This window comes from Onychostoma macrolepis, chromosome 19, assembly GCF_012432095.1.
Source record: "Onychostoma macrolepis isolate SWU-2019 chromosome 19, ASM1243209v1, whole genome shotgun sequence".
NCBI classification, from domain to species: Eukaryota; Metazoa; Chordata; class Actinopteri; order Cypriniformes; family Cyprinidae; genus Onychostoma; species Onychostoma macrolepis.
In genome coordinates this window covers 492,244-508,996 of record NC_081173.1, presented here as the reverse complement: position 1 = coordinate 508,996, position 16,753 = coordinate 492,244, and positions in this window count along the sequence as shown.

Sequence of the window (16,753 nt, the reverse complement as noted above, 5' to 3'; positions counted from 1 at the left end):
TATTTTTATATTTTAGACGGTGATGAAAAATGACTCGCCATCTCCTCATTGGACTTGCCTTTAGAGAGAAATGCATCTTTACGGATTACATAATGAAAGAGTTTTTGTTTTCGATTTTAATTATTTCATTTTAAAGTAGTAATTTAAAGCTTTCTATAGATATATTTATCATATTTGTGACTCAATTCGTTGAGTTTCGGTTTATCATTGTGAAGCGCTCCTATTCAAGAGGAGACCGCAAGTGCATCCTCTGTTTTCCTATTTATTTTATAAAAGCACAACGTTTTGTTGATATTGTGAATGCACACAAATAACAGTAGACCCTTTACAGTTCCGAATCATGTATTACTCTTACCTTTATAAGCAAAAATTACGGCATATTTTAAATTGTTTCCACTATCAAGAAAAAAATGCAAGTGACCGCTCTGTCGCCTCCATGTCCTGCAAAGGGCGCTTCAGCTTCCACTCTTCACACAAACGATTAGATATGCACCTTAGCGCACATTTATATAGTTCAAACATTTAAACTAACATTGTGATATGCGTGAACTGTTTATATCTATAGATTGTATTTTAGGCAAGTCGTGATGATTTGAGAAGGCTAAATTGATCACTGTCTGCCGCTGGCCGCTTGGTCCTTACTTAAAAAAAAAATAAATACCCTTACATTTAACAAACAAAAAGTGCTCCAAACGTTTTTATAAATTAGCTTTATAAAAAACGAAACTAAATATAATCACTTTACCATTACATATGACCCATCACACAATGAGAGCCGAGGAGTGGATCCAGCGAGAGCTTGATGGAGCGACACGGAATGTAAAAAAATTTTAGGAGTCTACTGCAGTAAACGCGACGCGACTATAACGACATGTGAATAATCCCGCCCACTCTAAAGTGGTACTAAACTGCAGTGGAAACACAAACCGAGTCGAATTGAGCCGTGCCGTGCTGAGTCGTTCGTCCGTTTTCCGGCATTCGATTTTGCTCCTTTGGCGATTATATCACAGACGTAACTTTTTCTGTACAACAACGAGACCCGTAATGGGGATTTTTTCGGATCCTCCGTCGCAATCTGCCGACCTTAGGTTCACTCCTTCTCCTAAAGTCACCGCAGCCGAACACCAGGCTTCATCGCGGCCGCCACTCTGCTTGACCAGCCACACACTTGATATCCTCCAATCGGAAAGTGGACAGTATTTAAGGCTGAGGCAAATTATGTTACTAATAACCCCCTTTTTTCTTTTCAGTGGCCTCTAGCTCCCATAGCAGACACTAGCCCAGAGGCCAATTTAAGCGTGAGGCTGCCTTCACTGACTGAGCATCCTCCCATGCTCCTCTCCCTCACAGCTCTCTACTTCATTCAAAATAATGCCATCTTTTTCTAGATCAATTTTCAGCTTGCCACCACTCTGGAACCACCCACTGTGCCTAATACCATCAAGTCTCAGATTTTCGCACTCGCATCTTCCGTGCATGCCTTAGACGATCAAATGATCATAAATCAGGCATGTCATAATGAAATCAGTTCATATAACCACCCTGTTACACGTTTTTGGTTCCAAAAATCACTTAAAACTAATCCTCACTGAATCAGGCTTACCCGAAAAAATTAATAAATTAATAAAAATTCCAGCCACTAATTTTTCATCGGAGCAGCAACTACAGCAGCTCAAAAAGGCCTCTCACAGAATCAGATTCAGACCCTCGGTCGATGGTCATCAGATGCTTTTAAAAGTTACATCAGGTTTAATCAACTCCACATAAAGGAAGCCCATATAGCCCTGATCAGTTTTAAAAAAACAACAAAAAAAAACTCGTTTTTTAATCCCGTTGTTTACTCAGGTAATCGTCCCTCCAGCTGTCATTTCGAATCTCACGGCTTATTCAGCATGGGACAGGGCTCTCTCTTCCAGTGCAGCAGGGCCGCGGCTCCCTTCAGTCGCAGTGTGAGCCCTCCGTTTGTCATTTCGAGTTGCTCTGCGTGCTCTGTGGCAGACAGGTCTCTCACTCCCGGTATCAAACCACACCTCGTATTCAGCCGCAAGGGGGACTCTCCCTTCCAGTGCAGCAGAGCCGCAGCTCCCTTCGGACGCAGTGAGAGTCCCTCCATCAGTCTTTTTCAGTCCCCCATTTTAGACCGGTGTGTCTGGTCTACCAAGTGAGGTCACTACGGAAGGTGGAGTGGTGACGCATGATCCCCTGATAGGTTGCAATTGTCTCTTCACCCCATCATGGACATGCCGGATACTAGAAATACAGTCCCAATGACAGGGGCTCTCCCAACCCTAACACTCACAACAGGGCGTTGACGTCATCCTTCATCAGCTGTTGCAGGCTGTTTGTCAGCTTCAGTAGTCGCATCTCCTCCTCCACAGGATTCACGGTCCTGCAGGCAGATTTGAAAACATAAAAAAACCAACAGCGGACCAACATCCACATAATTAAGCATAAGACAACCAGTCCTACACATCCTCCAAATGCGTACAATACGTATTTTAACACTCCCATAATCACGCCCTCTTACGCTGACACAAAATCATTCCAAGCTTCTTCCACAAACTCTTCTACCGAATCTGTCACATCTGTAAAAATTGCTCCTACCGTAAATGCAAACATCCAAGCTAATGCTAAAGCTCAGGGTTCTTGAGAATCTGTTTGTCATGAATCTGGGTCCACGATGCTCCCTCTCACCACCAGAGGTCACTGTCTCCTGGATTCAATTCCCCAAACTCCACTCACCTCATTATTGTTTAATTTGCCCCAGCTGTGTTCCTGATTGCCGTCCCTACTTAAGCTCCCTGTGTTTTCTGTTCTGGGCTCGTTTGTCTCACTTTTGTGCCAGGTATGCCTGTGACTTATGTCTGCCCTGTGCCCTGTGTATGTCTTGTTTTCAGTGGTTGTGTTTATTCTGGCTTTTTCCCCTTCGGAGTGGTTTCAGTTGTGTTTTTGTTTATTTTGTAATTTGTTAATAAAGAAGATTCCTTTTGCCAGCAATTGAGTCTTCGTTCCTCCCAACCCGTGACACTGTTAAAAACGGTGATCCCGTAGATCTAAGCCACAAAGAATTCAGATACTCATATTCTGCAAACACATCTGTAGATTTCACTTGAGGATAATACTCAGTGGCATCAGTCATGTTAGCATTACAATACTCCAATCAGGAGCAATGGCATGAACTATCTTGTGGTACAGACAATGACCTGAACAAGACTTATAATGCAAATCTCTTAGTTCTTGAACCGAAGGAATATGACTTAGAAATTGACAAAATTGCTTTTCTCTATCATACCACACACCTCCCATCGCCACATCCGTTACTTGTGGCCACATAAATACCTGATGAGGCTGGAAATCTTCCATATCAAATCATCTATACTCTGAGGTACACGCATCGTTGTTTTCCTACTGGCAATTCTCTCTAAGCACAAGTGAAACATGTTCATGTGCATCCAAGCAGTGACATTTTAGACCAGTGATACTCAAATCTGACTCGCGAGATCCACTTTCCTGCAGAGTTTAGCTCCAACCCTGATCAAACTCACCTGTCTGTGATTTTCTAATGATCCTGAAGACACTGATTAGCATGCTCAGGTGTGTTTGATCAGGGTTACAGCTAAAGTCTGCAGGAAAGTGGATCTCGCGAGCCAGATTTGAGTATCCCTGTTTTAGACCATTGATGTCAGGCTATAACACTTACTTTCAAGATGGTCATGTAGTTGTTCCATTTTGATAATGGATTTGTTAGCTAGTAGCATAGCAATGTTATATTGTAACAAAAACATCTATAAAATTAGACCATACTTCTCAACTCCTGATTATACTTCTTCAATGGCTGAAACAATTCTTCCATCAGTCTACAGCCTTTCGCAACCCCTGCAAGCACAATTCAATATCTTTTCCCTTTAAGGACTGGAACTGAATATCCTACAGAGCACGTAGTGCATTGGTGGCCTTCATGGCCTTAGACAAATGTCTTTACCTGTCTTATACAGCTATAATGGCTTTTGGTTAATTTGGTCATATCAGAAAATGAACTGATTACAAGAAAAATACTTATTTATTCTCTGGAAGCCCGGCTAAAGGAATAAACACTGTTACTGCATTCCTGACATGGGTCAGACCCTCAGTCACCTCACAGATACCAAATACAGACATTGATTGTAACCGAAATACCAGGATAAATACGCTGGTTTTACAAAAACTATTATTTCCATTAGATAGTGCAAGAAGAGGGATTGTAAATCCACTCTTTCATTTCCCCATTAAAAACCATGTTGGGGTTCAAAACAAAATGTTAGTCTAACTTAAAATAAACCATAAATAAGTAAGACCCAGATTAAGCATCTTTAAAAACAGAAATAAAAGAAAACAATCAATATTTCCACTAAAACCTAGAATAGTTCCTAATTTTTACTTAATAGCCCTTTTATTAAGGTTTACTTTCATCACAGATACATTTGAAATCACCATAGCCCACATACAGTTCTGTTTGAAATAACTGAACATAAACTTGTCAACATTTGGTCGAAATGACATTGTAAGTATCAAAGTGTATAACTTCAAAAATAGGACTTACTTGATTACGTATCTTTATATCATGACATTACTGTTAATCATAAGATTACTTTGATTTGACTTGACAGATGTTTATAAACAGTTCCATAGATCCTATTACAATTTTGTTGTTCATAACATTAATTTTAGCTACTATATTCATGTCATTATAATTACTTGTCACTGTATTCCTCCATCACCAGGAGATTCAAAAGCCAATATGTCACTGTTTCTCTGCCGTCAAGTCTAAAATATTTACCTTTACCATTTGAACAACAAAGTTGTGGAAATTTAGACTTCAGTTGAATTTAGACATGTTTTTTTTAACCCATTATGGATGGCAATCTTCAGTTTCACAAAATCCAAATCATATAAACATTCTTAAAACCTTTTAACTTTTACTTCACTATTTTACAATTAAATCCTAATCTAATCATGACAAACTATATATCGTTGGAAAGGTCTAATACTCCTAAATAGATATTTTACCACTTTTTTTGTTAAAAAATTATGTAGGAAAAGTAATAGATTAATTTATGACAAGAGTGGACCTGAAAAATCTACATCATAACAGGAGTTCTGACCTTTGTCACAGAAAGTCTTCTTATTTGCCTTTTTCTCTATCACGCTTTAGAAATCATAAGAAATTATGTATCAGCTGAAAACTTACAATCTCAAAATTCATCCTTTGAAACACATTTTAAAATCAGACATTGCATTACCATGGAAATGGTACATCAAAAATGGTTACAACATGTTTTCATTCATGAATTATAAAAATGTAAGTTTGGATAGTGCACTTTAATGTCTGTGTTCAAAACTGTGAGTGACAGTTAAGGGGTTAAACATACTGATCCAGAGAGTGATTCAAATCAGCATTATAAAAGGACAAAAGACCCTTAGCAGACAGAGCCAGATAACCAATTCACTTAAAGTTTGTCCCAAGTTCTGTATCCTCTTTTCATTAGATTCACTCAGAATTATCGACTTCTATAAAGCCATTTCACTTAACCCATCTGTAATGATAAAACCCTCATTCCAGAGGTTAGTGACTAAATATACACAAAACAGGAACAGAATCGTCCCCCAAAATATACAGTAGTCATCCTCACGCATGCACATACTAGACACAGGAATATTGAAACAAGGATTTAAACTTAACCTTTTCCTATCAGTTTTGCCTAGTTTGTACCTAGTCTCTTAGTTTGCCTGTTCATTAATGATTTTTATTTTGAGTAAAATCAGCTGGGTTGTTTTGGTCTTAATATCATTGCTTTGTTTTGGTCACTCTTGCTCAGCAGGCCGAAAAGAGAAGCAGAGCACCATCCCTGCCTCCACTCCAGCAGTCTCTCTCTCTTACTGACAGACTATAATATTAAATTCATTACAATATACTGTAGATCCCTTCATCATTCACCAAAGTTCCAGATGTCAAAGATCTCTATTTCAGATCTCAATTTTGACTATTTAAAATAAAATATGCTATGACCAGTTCTTAAAATCATTTTTACCTCAAATGCTTAATTCCCTTAACCTTTGTTATCCAAACCGTCTCTTGAATCAGCAAAAGCAGTCTTCATCTTTCACCACCATGTCTTGTAATCATCTTATGACATGCCTTAGGACCTGCATGAGTGAAAACTATGATATACACATATTAGTTCAATGTCATGTCAGCCTCATAGATTCAGGGATTCATCATAACTCTGCATATGAAACTTTCTATATAGATCTTGCCAGTAAATTAGCCAACTTCATGATACTGATATAAATTAAGAAATTTTGTCTCAAAATAATGGCTGTCATCACATGGTCTCAGATGGTTCTTGAAAGCCCATTTCCATTAACTCTTTATAAATAAGCTCCTTTTCCTCAGGGTGGGATCCCCTGGCATAGTTGCATCAAGTCATGGACGCTTGTCACAATGAAAACCAAGCCATGAAGGAATGCGGTTGCTGGTGATCAGGTCTGGAGGAGCTCATATTTTTGAGGCAGATTGCTGTAACTTCTTACAGTTCCCCTCTTAACGATGCTCTAGGCCAGGGGTCTTCAACTGAAACGGCTCGAGGTCCAGTAATGAACCCTCCCCACCAGCCGAGGTCCGAACAATTATATATAAAAAACAATTGATGGTTTTTGCCAGGCCAGGGTATCTGCAGGATATTTAAGCTTAAATTCAAGACTTTTAAAGACCTTTCTTTTTAAGACCTGCACAAAAAAATTTAAATAAATAAAAAATTAAATGACTGTAAAAAGCACGATTTACTGTTCAGATGCAGGTTTTCACAAAAACAATCAAGTATTATATTAATTAAATAACATATAAATATATTTTACTGCCTTAATTGTTTACATTTTATAACACATCTTCTTGTTGATCCACCAGTTCACATTTACAACTCTGCGTGTTTGCTTAAAAACATGGATTGATTTTCACATTGGCCTTTGACAACAGCAGACTGTACGGGCTGATTGAAAATGTAAAATCCTTCTCTTCCAGCAGGTGGCGCTTTGGGAACGGCAGTACACAAAGCCCAACAGACAGACTCCACAAAGCAGCGAAGCAGATGACTTTGAAACGTGCAGCGCTCATTTATTCAAAGAATAGCGCAATTCTTGTCTTTCAGTCCCCACATTTAACACCTCCTGAAATCATAATTAAGACTTTCTTGTAACATTTAAGATTTTTAAGGACCCGTCAACTTTCCTAATTTTTGAAAATGCCATTGCTTTTCACCCACTGAAAGTTTCATCTGTCTGCACGCAGCAGGCAGCTCTCTGCTCTCGTCACTGCACGCACGACTGCACCCAAACGGCTCTAGAGCTGACCTTCATCTGCTAGATATACATTAGATTCACTAGAAATTAGCGTTTGCTATTTATTTCATTATGTCACAAGCCTTCACGGATTCGGACTGGAGTCCGCTACCGTAAAGACTACAAAAGCTGCGCCAGTTGAAATAGAAGCTAGATATGTAGGTCCGGGTCCAGATGGGACGGCTTCTGGGTCCGGACCCGGACCGCGGTCCACCTGTTAGTGACCTATGCTCTAGGCCTATCAAGCATCCGCTCAACTCCACTACCATCTCACATATAACACCTCCCTTCTGGACAAGTGCCCAGTGGCGGTGACCCTCTGCCTTAGGTTGTCCCCTATTGGCCAGAAGAGGATTTTACCCATCATTGAGAAATCACCTCATGCACACTGGTAACCGCTCTTTCCTGTTGCAACATCCTCGACAGTTTTCTTCCAGAATCTGGTATCTTCCACAGCTTAGGAAAGGTGCACTTTGGAACCACTCACATGGAACCATGAGAGCCATTGACAGCACCTACTAGTATTAAAACATTGAGACAGGTTAATCAGAGCAGTATTTAATTACTAAATTCAATTTGATACCTTCAAGCCATCATGCTGAGATTACTCAGTGAATTTAGATATCACACCCGTCCATTCAGTGTGATGTTCTGCTACTTCTGTAGCTGGAGCCATCGGGCCCTGTATAATGGTGGAGACTAAAAATAAGAGATAAGTTACTGGTCATAGAACAAGAAGCAATACAACTGTTTAACTATTCAAAATCATTACTTCTATAGCTCAGCGTCTGTATTATGATTTTAAAAACCTCTTCAACGATAGCCCCTACGATAGATTGTTATTCATTATTTTTACAATCTCTTATATCTTAAATGCACTGGGCAGTTCAAACATTTAACTACCAGTTGCCCTCTTAATGCATTAAATCCTTTAACATCTCAGGGTCTATGATTTTCAACTGAAACACTGTGCATTACTATAAATAGCTTGCTATCACTTATGACACAGGCTCAGATAACAACTGACTTTGAATGAGAGAGAGAGAACTCTGAGGGATTCAGGACTGGTAGCAATGCATTATCAATAACTTTTAACATAATGTATTGTACTTTTACATCTTTTAGCTCTAGCCCAGCTTAAAACTTGTCAGGACTGACATGCATTTTCAACTAAACATCTTTATTTTTGTCTTTTTCATCATTTTTACAACTCAAAGTTTCCTTCAAAGTTCTTTGCAGCCCTTGTCAGTAATTTTACATAAACTTGTACTTATCCATTCACTTAGTTCTGGCGACGGCTTTGGAATTTCAACAATGGTTTTAAATCTGTCAGGGGTCGTCTGACGCAGATATGTTACTTCGGGTCATTCTAGCTGTGCTTTCTTCAAATTAACTTTGAAACCACCGTTTAAGTTACTTGTTTACAACATTAGCAGCTCATATGCAAACAATAATTTTTTCAATGGAAATTGGCATTTAGCTATGAGTGGCTACGTTTTTGCAATCCTGCAGTAAAATTACTCTTTTATCCAGAAATCAGTAAATAAAGAAATTACAAATTTCCACTCAGAGCATGTCTCTGTTACTTTTACAGCTTAAGCCAGAGTCGTGGTGGGGGCCAGCATGAGATAAAAACAACTGTTTCATTGCAGTCAAACGCAATCCTATCTTCTAAAGCAAAACATAAGCTTTTAAGTTTTTCCAAAATGCTACTGCCAATTTGTGTGCCTACACAGTGTTTTCACCAACCCAGAACTCAGACCAATATATTATCAGAGCTTGCAACAATTATATGGACTGGAACATATTTATGACAGCATTCTTTGTCATTTAAACCTTCTATGCACAAAGTATCAGATTAAATTATCACTCCTGGGATGATTTTTAACAAATAGCCAGTTTGCACATCTGAAAATAGGCACATACATTTAGAAATGTTTACCTTTCTTTTTCTTTCCTTGTTTGCAGCCAATCAAGTTTTTGTTTTAACTTTCCAATCAGAATCAAAGCCCAGACGGACCATTCTTTCAATTAATTCAGAGAATATCTTTAAGGTCAGAGCTTCAGAGCCCGAGCTGTTTTACAGCATTTGCTCTCTTCTGTCTCATTCTCTCTATCAGGACTAAGCAAGTTACCAAGTTTGCCAGTCATATTTCTTGCACAGTTGAAAACCAAAAGAGATGATAGCAGCAAGAGATTGAGGCGGCGATCTTACCAATAGCGCTTGGCTTCTGCGTGATGAAGCTGCAAAGTAAATTCCAGAGTTTCCATATGCTGGTCCAATCCAATTAGGATCATAAAAACTAAATTGGTTGTTCCTGATGTATCCCAGATCAATCAATCCTTGCCCTAATTTATATATATGGATATGAGTATTCGTTTTACAACTATTATTATTTTAACACTATGTTTGGTGACTCTTTTCCCTAACCAACTGACCTGTCCTGGTAGATAAATTCAGGGCGCCCCTGCCTGTAATGGCAGGAATAGAGAGTCGGTTGAGCGATTTACGACTAGAACCCCCCTTCTAGCGTCTCACATTCTCTCTGTATTTGATATACCTTAACCCTGATGTACGCTCTGTGAATGACTATGAAGTGAGTAAGATGATGAGTCAAGTTTTTAGATGTTAAGCTGAGGTTAGACCACACTTTCTCCCAGTCGACAGATAAATTAAGGTCAGATAATTCCCGATTCCAAATATATTGAATAGAAAGAGGTTTTGTAATGCAATCAATAATTATATTATATATTAAGGAAACAGACGGCCGACCAGAAGATGGTGCAATCCAATCCCACATAGGATGAGAGGAAATGGGAGATGCCCGAGGAACTCCATACACTTTGAGAGCAGAACGTAATTGAAGAAAGACAAAATATGTGGATGCTGAATTTGAATTTAATTTAATTATTATTATTTTTTAATAAGCATGTATTATTAATGACTGCAAATCAACACACTGTTTTCTCCACCCAAGACATGAGTGCAGCTGTGTAGCCATTTTTAAATGAAGAAAACATTAGCTATTTCAATAACGGGCTATTTTAGATATAATACTTGTGATATACATGACTGTCCCAATCTCCAGTCACCACTGAACTCCATCTCCCAGCATCCCTCGGGGTTCAGTCAGCTGATCATCACTTCATCTAGAGACACACACAGAAGCTCTCTCTCACCTGGCCTGCCCTGAGTGTCTGGTCTCATTCTTCCCGGACTACTCTTCGTGGAAAAGCAACCCGTCTTTGGTAGGTTTTGGAAAAGCAACAGCAGTTATACCAGCAGTTATTAAGTCTCAAGTCATTTTATACCATTATACCAGTCTCAAGGCATTTTATCAATTTATTTACTCACTTGCATTTCTGACATTCCTGCAAATAAAGGTCTGGTTGCATGTTACCTCCGTGTCGTCTTCTATTATTATGACAGTAATATTAATGAAAATATTTTGGGGTGTAACACAATAATGACGGTTCAATACGTACCTTGGTTTTTAAGTCACATTCAAGGTTGTTGTTTTTTTGTTGGTACAGCAGAGTGGAAACTAAACATTGAACATCAGCTAATGCTGTAAAGTATATAGGGAGGGAGCTCTATTACCTGCACATTACACCCAAACTATTCAATTCAAAGAATGCAAACATGTAAATGGAACGTAAAGCAGTTTTTACATTTCACATTTTTTATTTTGTTTCCATGGCAGATTTATACACTGATTAAGACATCACTAACAGGTTTGTAAAAGGCAATGAATATATAGACTTTAGCATCAGAGAATCAAGTGAGCAGCCATCTTTAGAATTTTTGCAGTAGCTCTATAGCATCACTGTTGAAGAACAATCGGCTGGTAAAGTGAATTTAGTTATTGTAGAGTTAACGAAAACTTTACTGTATGCAGCAAAAGTATGCTAGATAAATTGGTGGGTTATTCTTAAATGAATAGTGAATACAGAAATAATAGTTTACTATTTTTTATTTATTTATACTGAATTATGACACACACATCTTTACATATGTTATATTATATTATATATTATTTTTCAAATAATTGGCAGCCCTTCTGCAATACCGTCACTGACCCACAGAATGAAAACCACTGCATTGCATGGTCTTCATATCAGGACCTCACCAACGGCTGACTTGAATAGACCTGTGCAGTTCTGGAAGAATATTTTACAGTGTGATGTGACCAAACTGGAATTTTGAAAAAAAAAAAAAAAAAGGCAAAGCTTATGAGGAGAAGCAGTCTTGTTATGGGGGAGCTTACTGTTGCAGGAGTGGAAATCTTGACTGTATGAAGCACATCATGTATTTTTTGAAGTATCAGGCCGTTTTGGCAAAGATTGTGATGCCTTCGGTGCAGAGAATGATGATCAGTGGACAATCATCCCACAATTCATCCAAATCTACTGAAGCTTGCAGGGATCACACAAAAAAAAAAAAAAACTATTGGGGGTTGAGTAATTTTGTACATGAATGTTTATAGCCAATTTGATTTTTCATCAACTTTATGTTTTCAGAACCAATCAAATGTGTAATAATAAACTTTCCATAATAGTTTACTGATGCATTTTATTGGTTTCATAAACTTTTGTTTCATAAAATGTTGTTCTGTGCAGAAAAAAGTCGCCATATGGATTTAAATAAACAAATACATAAGATTTTAAAGATTTAATCCTTATTGCAGTGATTAATATGTTTCTGGCATGTTTGGAAGCAATTCCCATGTACATATTCCAGGATGACGATACCAAGATTCACCAGGCTCAATCTGTGAAAGACTGGCCTGACCTAAACCCTAAACCTAAACTGAAAGTCTTGGGGATGTGCTGGAGTCGACTTTAAAAATGAGGGTTGCACACTCTAATATTTAGTTGGATCACCTTAAGCTTGGATTGTATTGTGCATTTGATGTGCCATTGTTTTCGACAACATTGTGCCAGCATTTATTTCCATCAAGAGTTGCATTAACGTTTGGCCAAGATCGTGTATTGACAATGAGGGAGATGAACCACTCTCTAAAGTTGACTCCAGCACATCCTGAAGGTCAGGCCAAAGGAACTGTTGCAAAACATATAACATGCCAGAAACATGTTAATTACCCCAATAATGATCCAGTCCTAGACTCTCCGGTACTTGCTTATTTAAACCCAAATGGTGACTTTATTTTGGCCAGGGGGAGACCAGGCAGTGTTGTAACATGAGGTTAAGAGTGACACTTCCAGTTTGCCAAGTTAGAAAAGAGCTTGAGATGTCATCAGTATGGCACACTCCCATCTCCTTTTTGAGCTGAAGTGGCATGTGACTGTAAGCAACATTGCAGATGTTATGACCAAAAACAGATTTTCAGGTAAGAAAGTAACATATTTATCAAGATTATTTTTTGCCTAGCTTTCATTGTATTGTAGATATAATTATTTGAAATGCATAACCTAAAGTAGCCTTTTCCCTTATGACAAGTTTTTTGTGCAGATTTATTAGAATTTATGTGCATCTTGGAGCATCCATGAAAAATACAGAGTGGTTGGCTACAGAAACATTCCTCTCACTCTACTTCAATAGAAGTCTACCGGGTTGGTTGCTAGGATGCTGTAGCTGGTTACTAGGGTTTGGCTAGGAAGTTGGTAGGTCACTACATATTGGCTCCTGCCAGCCTGAGTCAAATGAACCCAACCCCAAGCCTCTATAACATCTCTCGACACATTGTCACGAGAATTAGCACTGTTTCGGTGAAAAGTGATTACAGAGAACAGTTGAATACACTTCAATTAAAATGCTTCTTTTAAGTGCTACCTTTTTTATTTCTAAAATTCTTTTTAAATGAGTTTAAATGCATGTAATATTGTAAATTATGCTGTATTCACCCAAATAAATTCAATTTGTCATATTTTGTCCATGGATGTTCTTGCTTAATAATAAATGTTCATCTTTTGATTATTGCTGTTGCCTCTAGTAATTCTGTGTGATTTTTAATTTCCAGACCATTTTAAACCAGCAATATAATACATTTTTAAATAATAGATGACTTAAATAAAACAACCCAGCATGTTGCGTAAAACATTTAACCCAACCAGCTGGGTCAAAATAACCAAAAATAGGGTTAGGGTTAGGTGTTCCAATATTTACTCAATACTATCAGAGATAAAATTGTAACCATGCATCAGTCAGCTACAGTATCGCATCAGATAGCGCACTATAGATCCCCTGAGGAACAATTCCACTCATTCTCTACTGTAGGAGAGGAAGAATTGTATAAACTTGTTAAATCATCTAAACCAACAACATGTATGTTAGACCCGATTCCATCTAAACTACTAAAAGAGCTGCTTCCAGAAGTCATAGATCCTCTTTTGGCTATTATTAATTCATCATTGTCATTAGGATATGTCCCCAAAACCTTCAAATTGGCTGTTATTAAGCCTCTCATTAAAAACCACAACTTGACCCCAAAGATCTAGTTAATTACAGACCGATCTCAAATCTCCCTTTTCTGTCAAAGATACTAGAAAGGTAGTATCCTCACAATTATATTCCTTCCTAGAGAAAAATGATATCTGTGAGGAATTCCAGTCAGGATTTAGATCGTATCATAGTACTGAGACTGCTCTCATTAGAGTTACAAATGACCTGCTTCTATCATCTGATCGTGGTTGTATCTCTTTATTAGTTCTACTGGATCTTAGCGCTGCGTTCGACACTATCGACCACGACATTCTTTTGAATAGACTAGAAAACTTTGTTGGCATTAGTGGAAGCGCCTTAGCATGGTTCAAATCGTACTTATCTGACCGCCATCAGTTCATAGCAGTGAATGAAGAGGTATCATATCGATCACAAGTGCAGTATGGAGTACCTCAAGGCTCAGTACTAGGGCCGTTACTTTTCACGCTCTATATGTTACCCTTGGGAGATATTATCAGGAGACATGGTGTTAGCTTTCATTGTTATGCTGATGATATTCAGCTCTATATTAATTCGCGGCCCGGTGAAACACACCAAATTGAGAAACTAACGGAATGCATAGTCGATATAAAAACTGGATGGCGAGTAATTTCTTACTGCTAAATTCTGAAAAACAGAGGTGTTAATTATCGGACCTAAAACCCCACATGTAATAACCTAGAACATTATCTAACACTTGACGGCTGCTCTGTCAATTCTTCTTCATCAGTCAGGAACCTAGGTGTGCTGTTCGATAGCAATCTGTCATTTGAAAGCCATGTTTCTAGCATCTGTAAAACTGCATTTTTCATCTCAAAAGCATATCTAAATTGCGACCAATGCTCTCAACGTCAAATGCAGAAATGTTAATTCATGCGTTTATGACCTCAAGGTTAGACTATTGTAATGCTTTATTGGGTGGTTGTTCTGCACGCTTGATCAACAAACTACAGTTAGTCCAAAATGCAGCAGCTAGAGTCCTTACTAGAACCAGGAAATATGACCATATTAGCCCGGTTCTGTCAACACTGCACTGGCTCCCTATCAAGCATCGGATAGATTTTAAAATCTTGTTAATTACTTATAAAGCCCTGAATGGTTTAGCTCCTCAGTACTTGAGCGAGCTCTTATCGCATTATAGTCCTCCACGTCCGCTGCGTTCTCAAAACTCCGGCCGTTTGATAATACCTAGAATATCAAAATCAACTGCGGACGGCAGATCCTTTTCCTATTTAGCACCCAAACTCTGGAACAGTCTACCTAACACTGTTCGGGAGGCAGACACACTCTGTCAGTTTAAATCTAGATTAAAGACCCATCTCTTTAACCTGGCGTACACATAACACATTAATACGCTTCTATTATTCAAATCCGTTAAAGGGTTGTTAGGCTGCATTAATTAGATCAACCGAAACCAGGAACACTCCCCATAACACACGATGTACTCGTTACATCAGAAGAAGAATGGCATCTACGCTAATATTTGTCTGTTTCTTTCCTAGTCTGTTTCTCAGTCCGTGTCCGATCAGATGGTGGATCAGCACCAAGAGATGATGTCTACAGCCCTGATCGTCAGCGGAGACCAGGACACCCAGATGACCCCCAGAGACAGACCCCCAGTGATGACCTCGATTAAAATACAATAAAACGAAAAAATATAACAAAATAACTAAAAATATAATAAAATACCTAACTACATAATACTATTATTGTTAGAAATTGCAACAAAATAAAAATAGAAATATAAACTTTTGAACTGCGGGTTTCGTCTGGTCAGAGGAGAACTGACCCCCGACTGAGTCTGGTTTCTCCCAAGGTTTTTTTCTCCATTCTGTCTCGGAGGGAGTTTTGGTTCCTTGCCGCTGTCGCCTCTGGCTTGCTCAGTTGGGGACACTTAATTTCTAGCGATTATCGTCGATTTGATTGCACAGATACTATTTAAACTAAACTGAGCTAGACAATGACATCTCTGAATTCAATAATGAAATGCCTTTAACTGAAAATTGAGTGTTTAATCTTATCATTATACATTACTGACACTCTATCCTCCAATTTGATACTGTTAAGTGCTTTGACACAATCTGTATTGTTAAAAGCGCTATATAAATAAAGGTGACTTGACTTGATGGGTTGCCAAATAACCCAAGTTGGGTTGTTTTTAACCCAGCATATTTTAGAGCAGGGGTCTCCAAACCCTATTTAATTCGGGAGCTACTTTTTAAAAATGAAAGTGGCTGAGAGCTACCAATGTTATACAGTACTTAAATCTCTTAAATAATGTATCAATCCAAACTGTTATACACAGCGTTGTTAAAATATGCTGGAAATATTTTAAAAAGTACTGATACACATTGAATTTTTTTTACGAAGTTTTACAACAAAAGCCAACAAATAAAATTAGCAGCACTATGCACTTTTTGTTTGCATGAATAGTGAAATACAACATTTAAAAAAATCATGGTCAGATTTTAAACTAACAAAAAATATTCATAACATGTTATCTACTGACATGTACTACGTGTTCAAATAAAGTTTTGACCATTTTTAAAAATAAAATTATAACATATCAGCCTTTAAATCTTTTTTTAATAAAAGGATGAGTCAGAATGATAAATTAAATTTTATCCGCTCCATAAACAGTTCTACCTAAGCTACTGTGCATTCTAAAAATCTCAACACTTCTGATAACAAGGTAGCCTATTTTCCATCGACCGGTTAAGCCTTACAACAAAAATTTGGTCTGATCTTTGCATTGGTCTGAATAAAAATATCGCAGACAGACTGAATGAATTTGCAAATCCACAGTTTGACAGCAGAGGGCGCTTATGAACTGCAGAACAAAGCTGTTTCCACGGTAACCTCTGTAAACAAAGCTGCACTGCACTTCTAAACATTGCTTTATTACGCATTACACGGAGGGAAGATGGAAAGCAAATG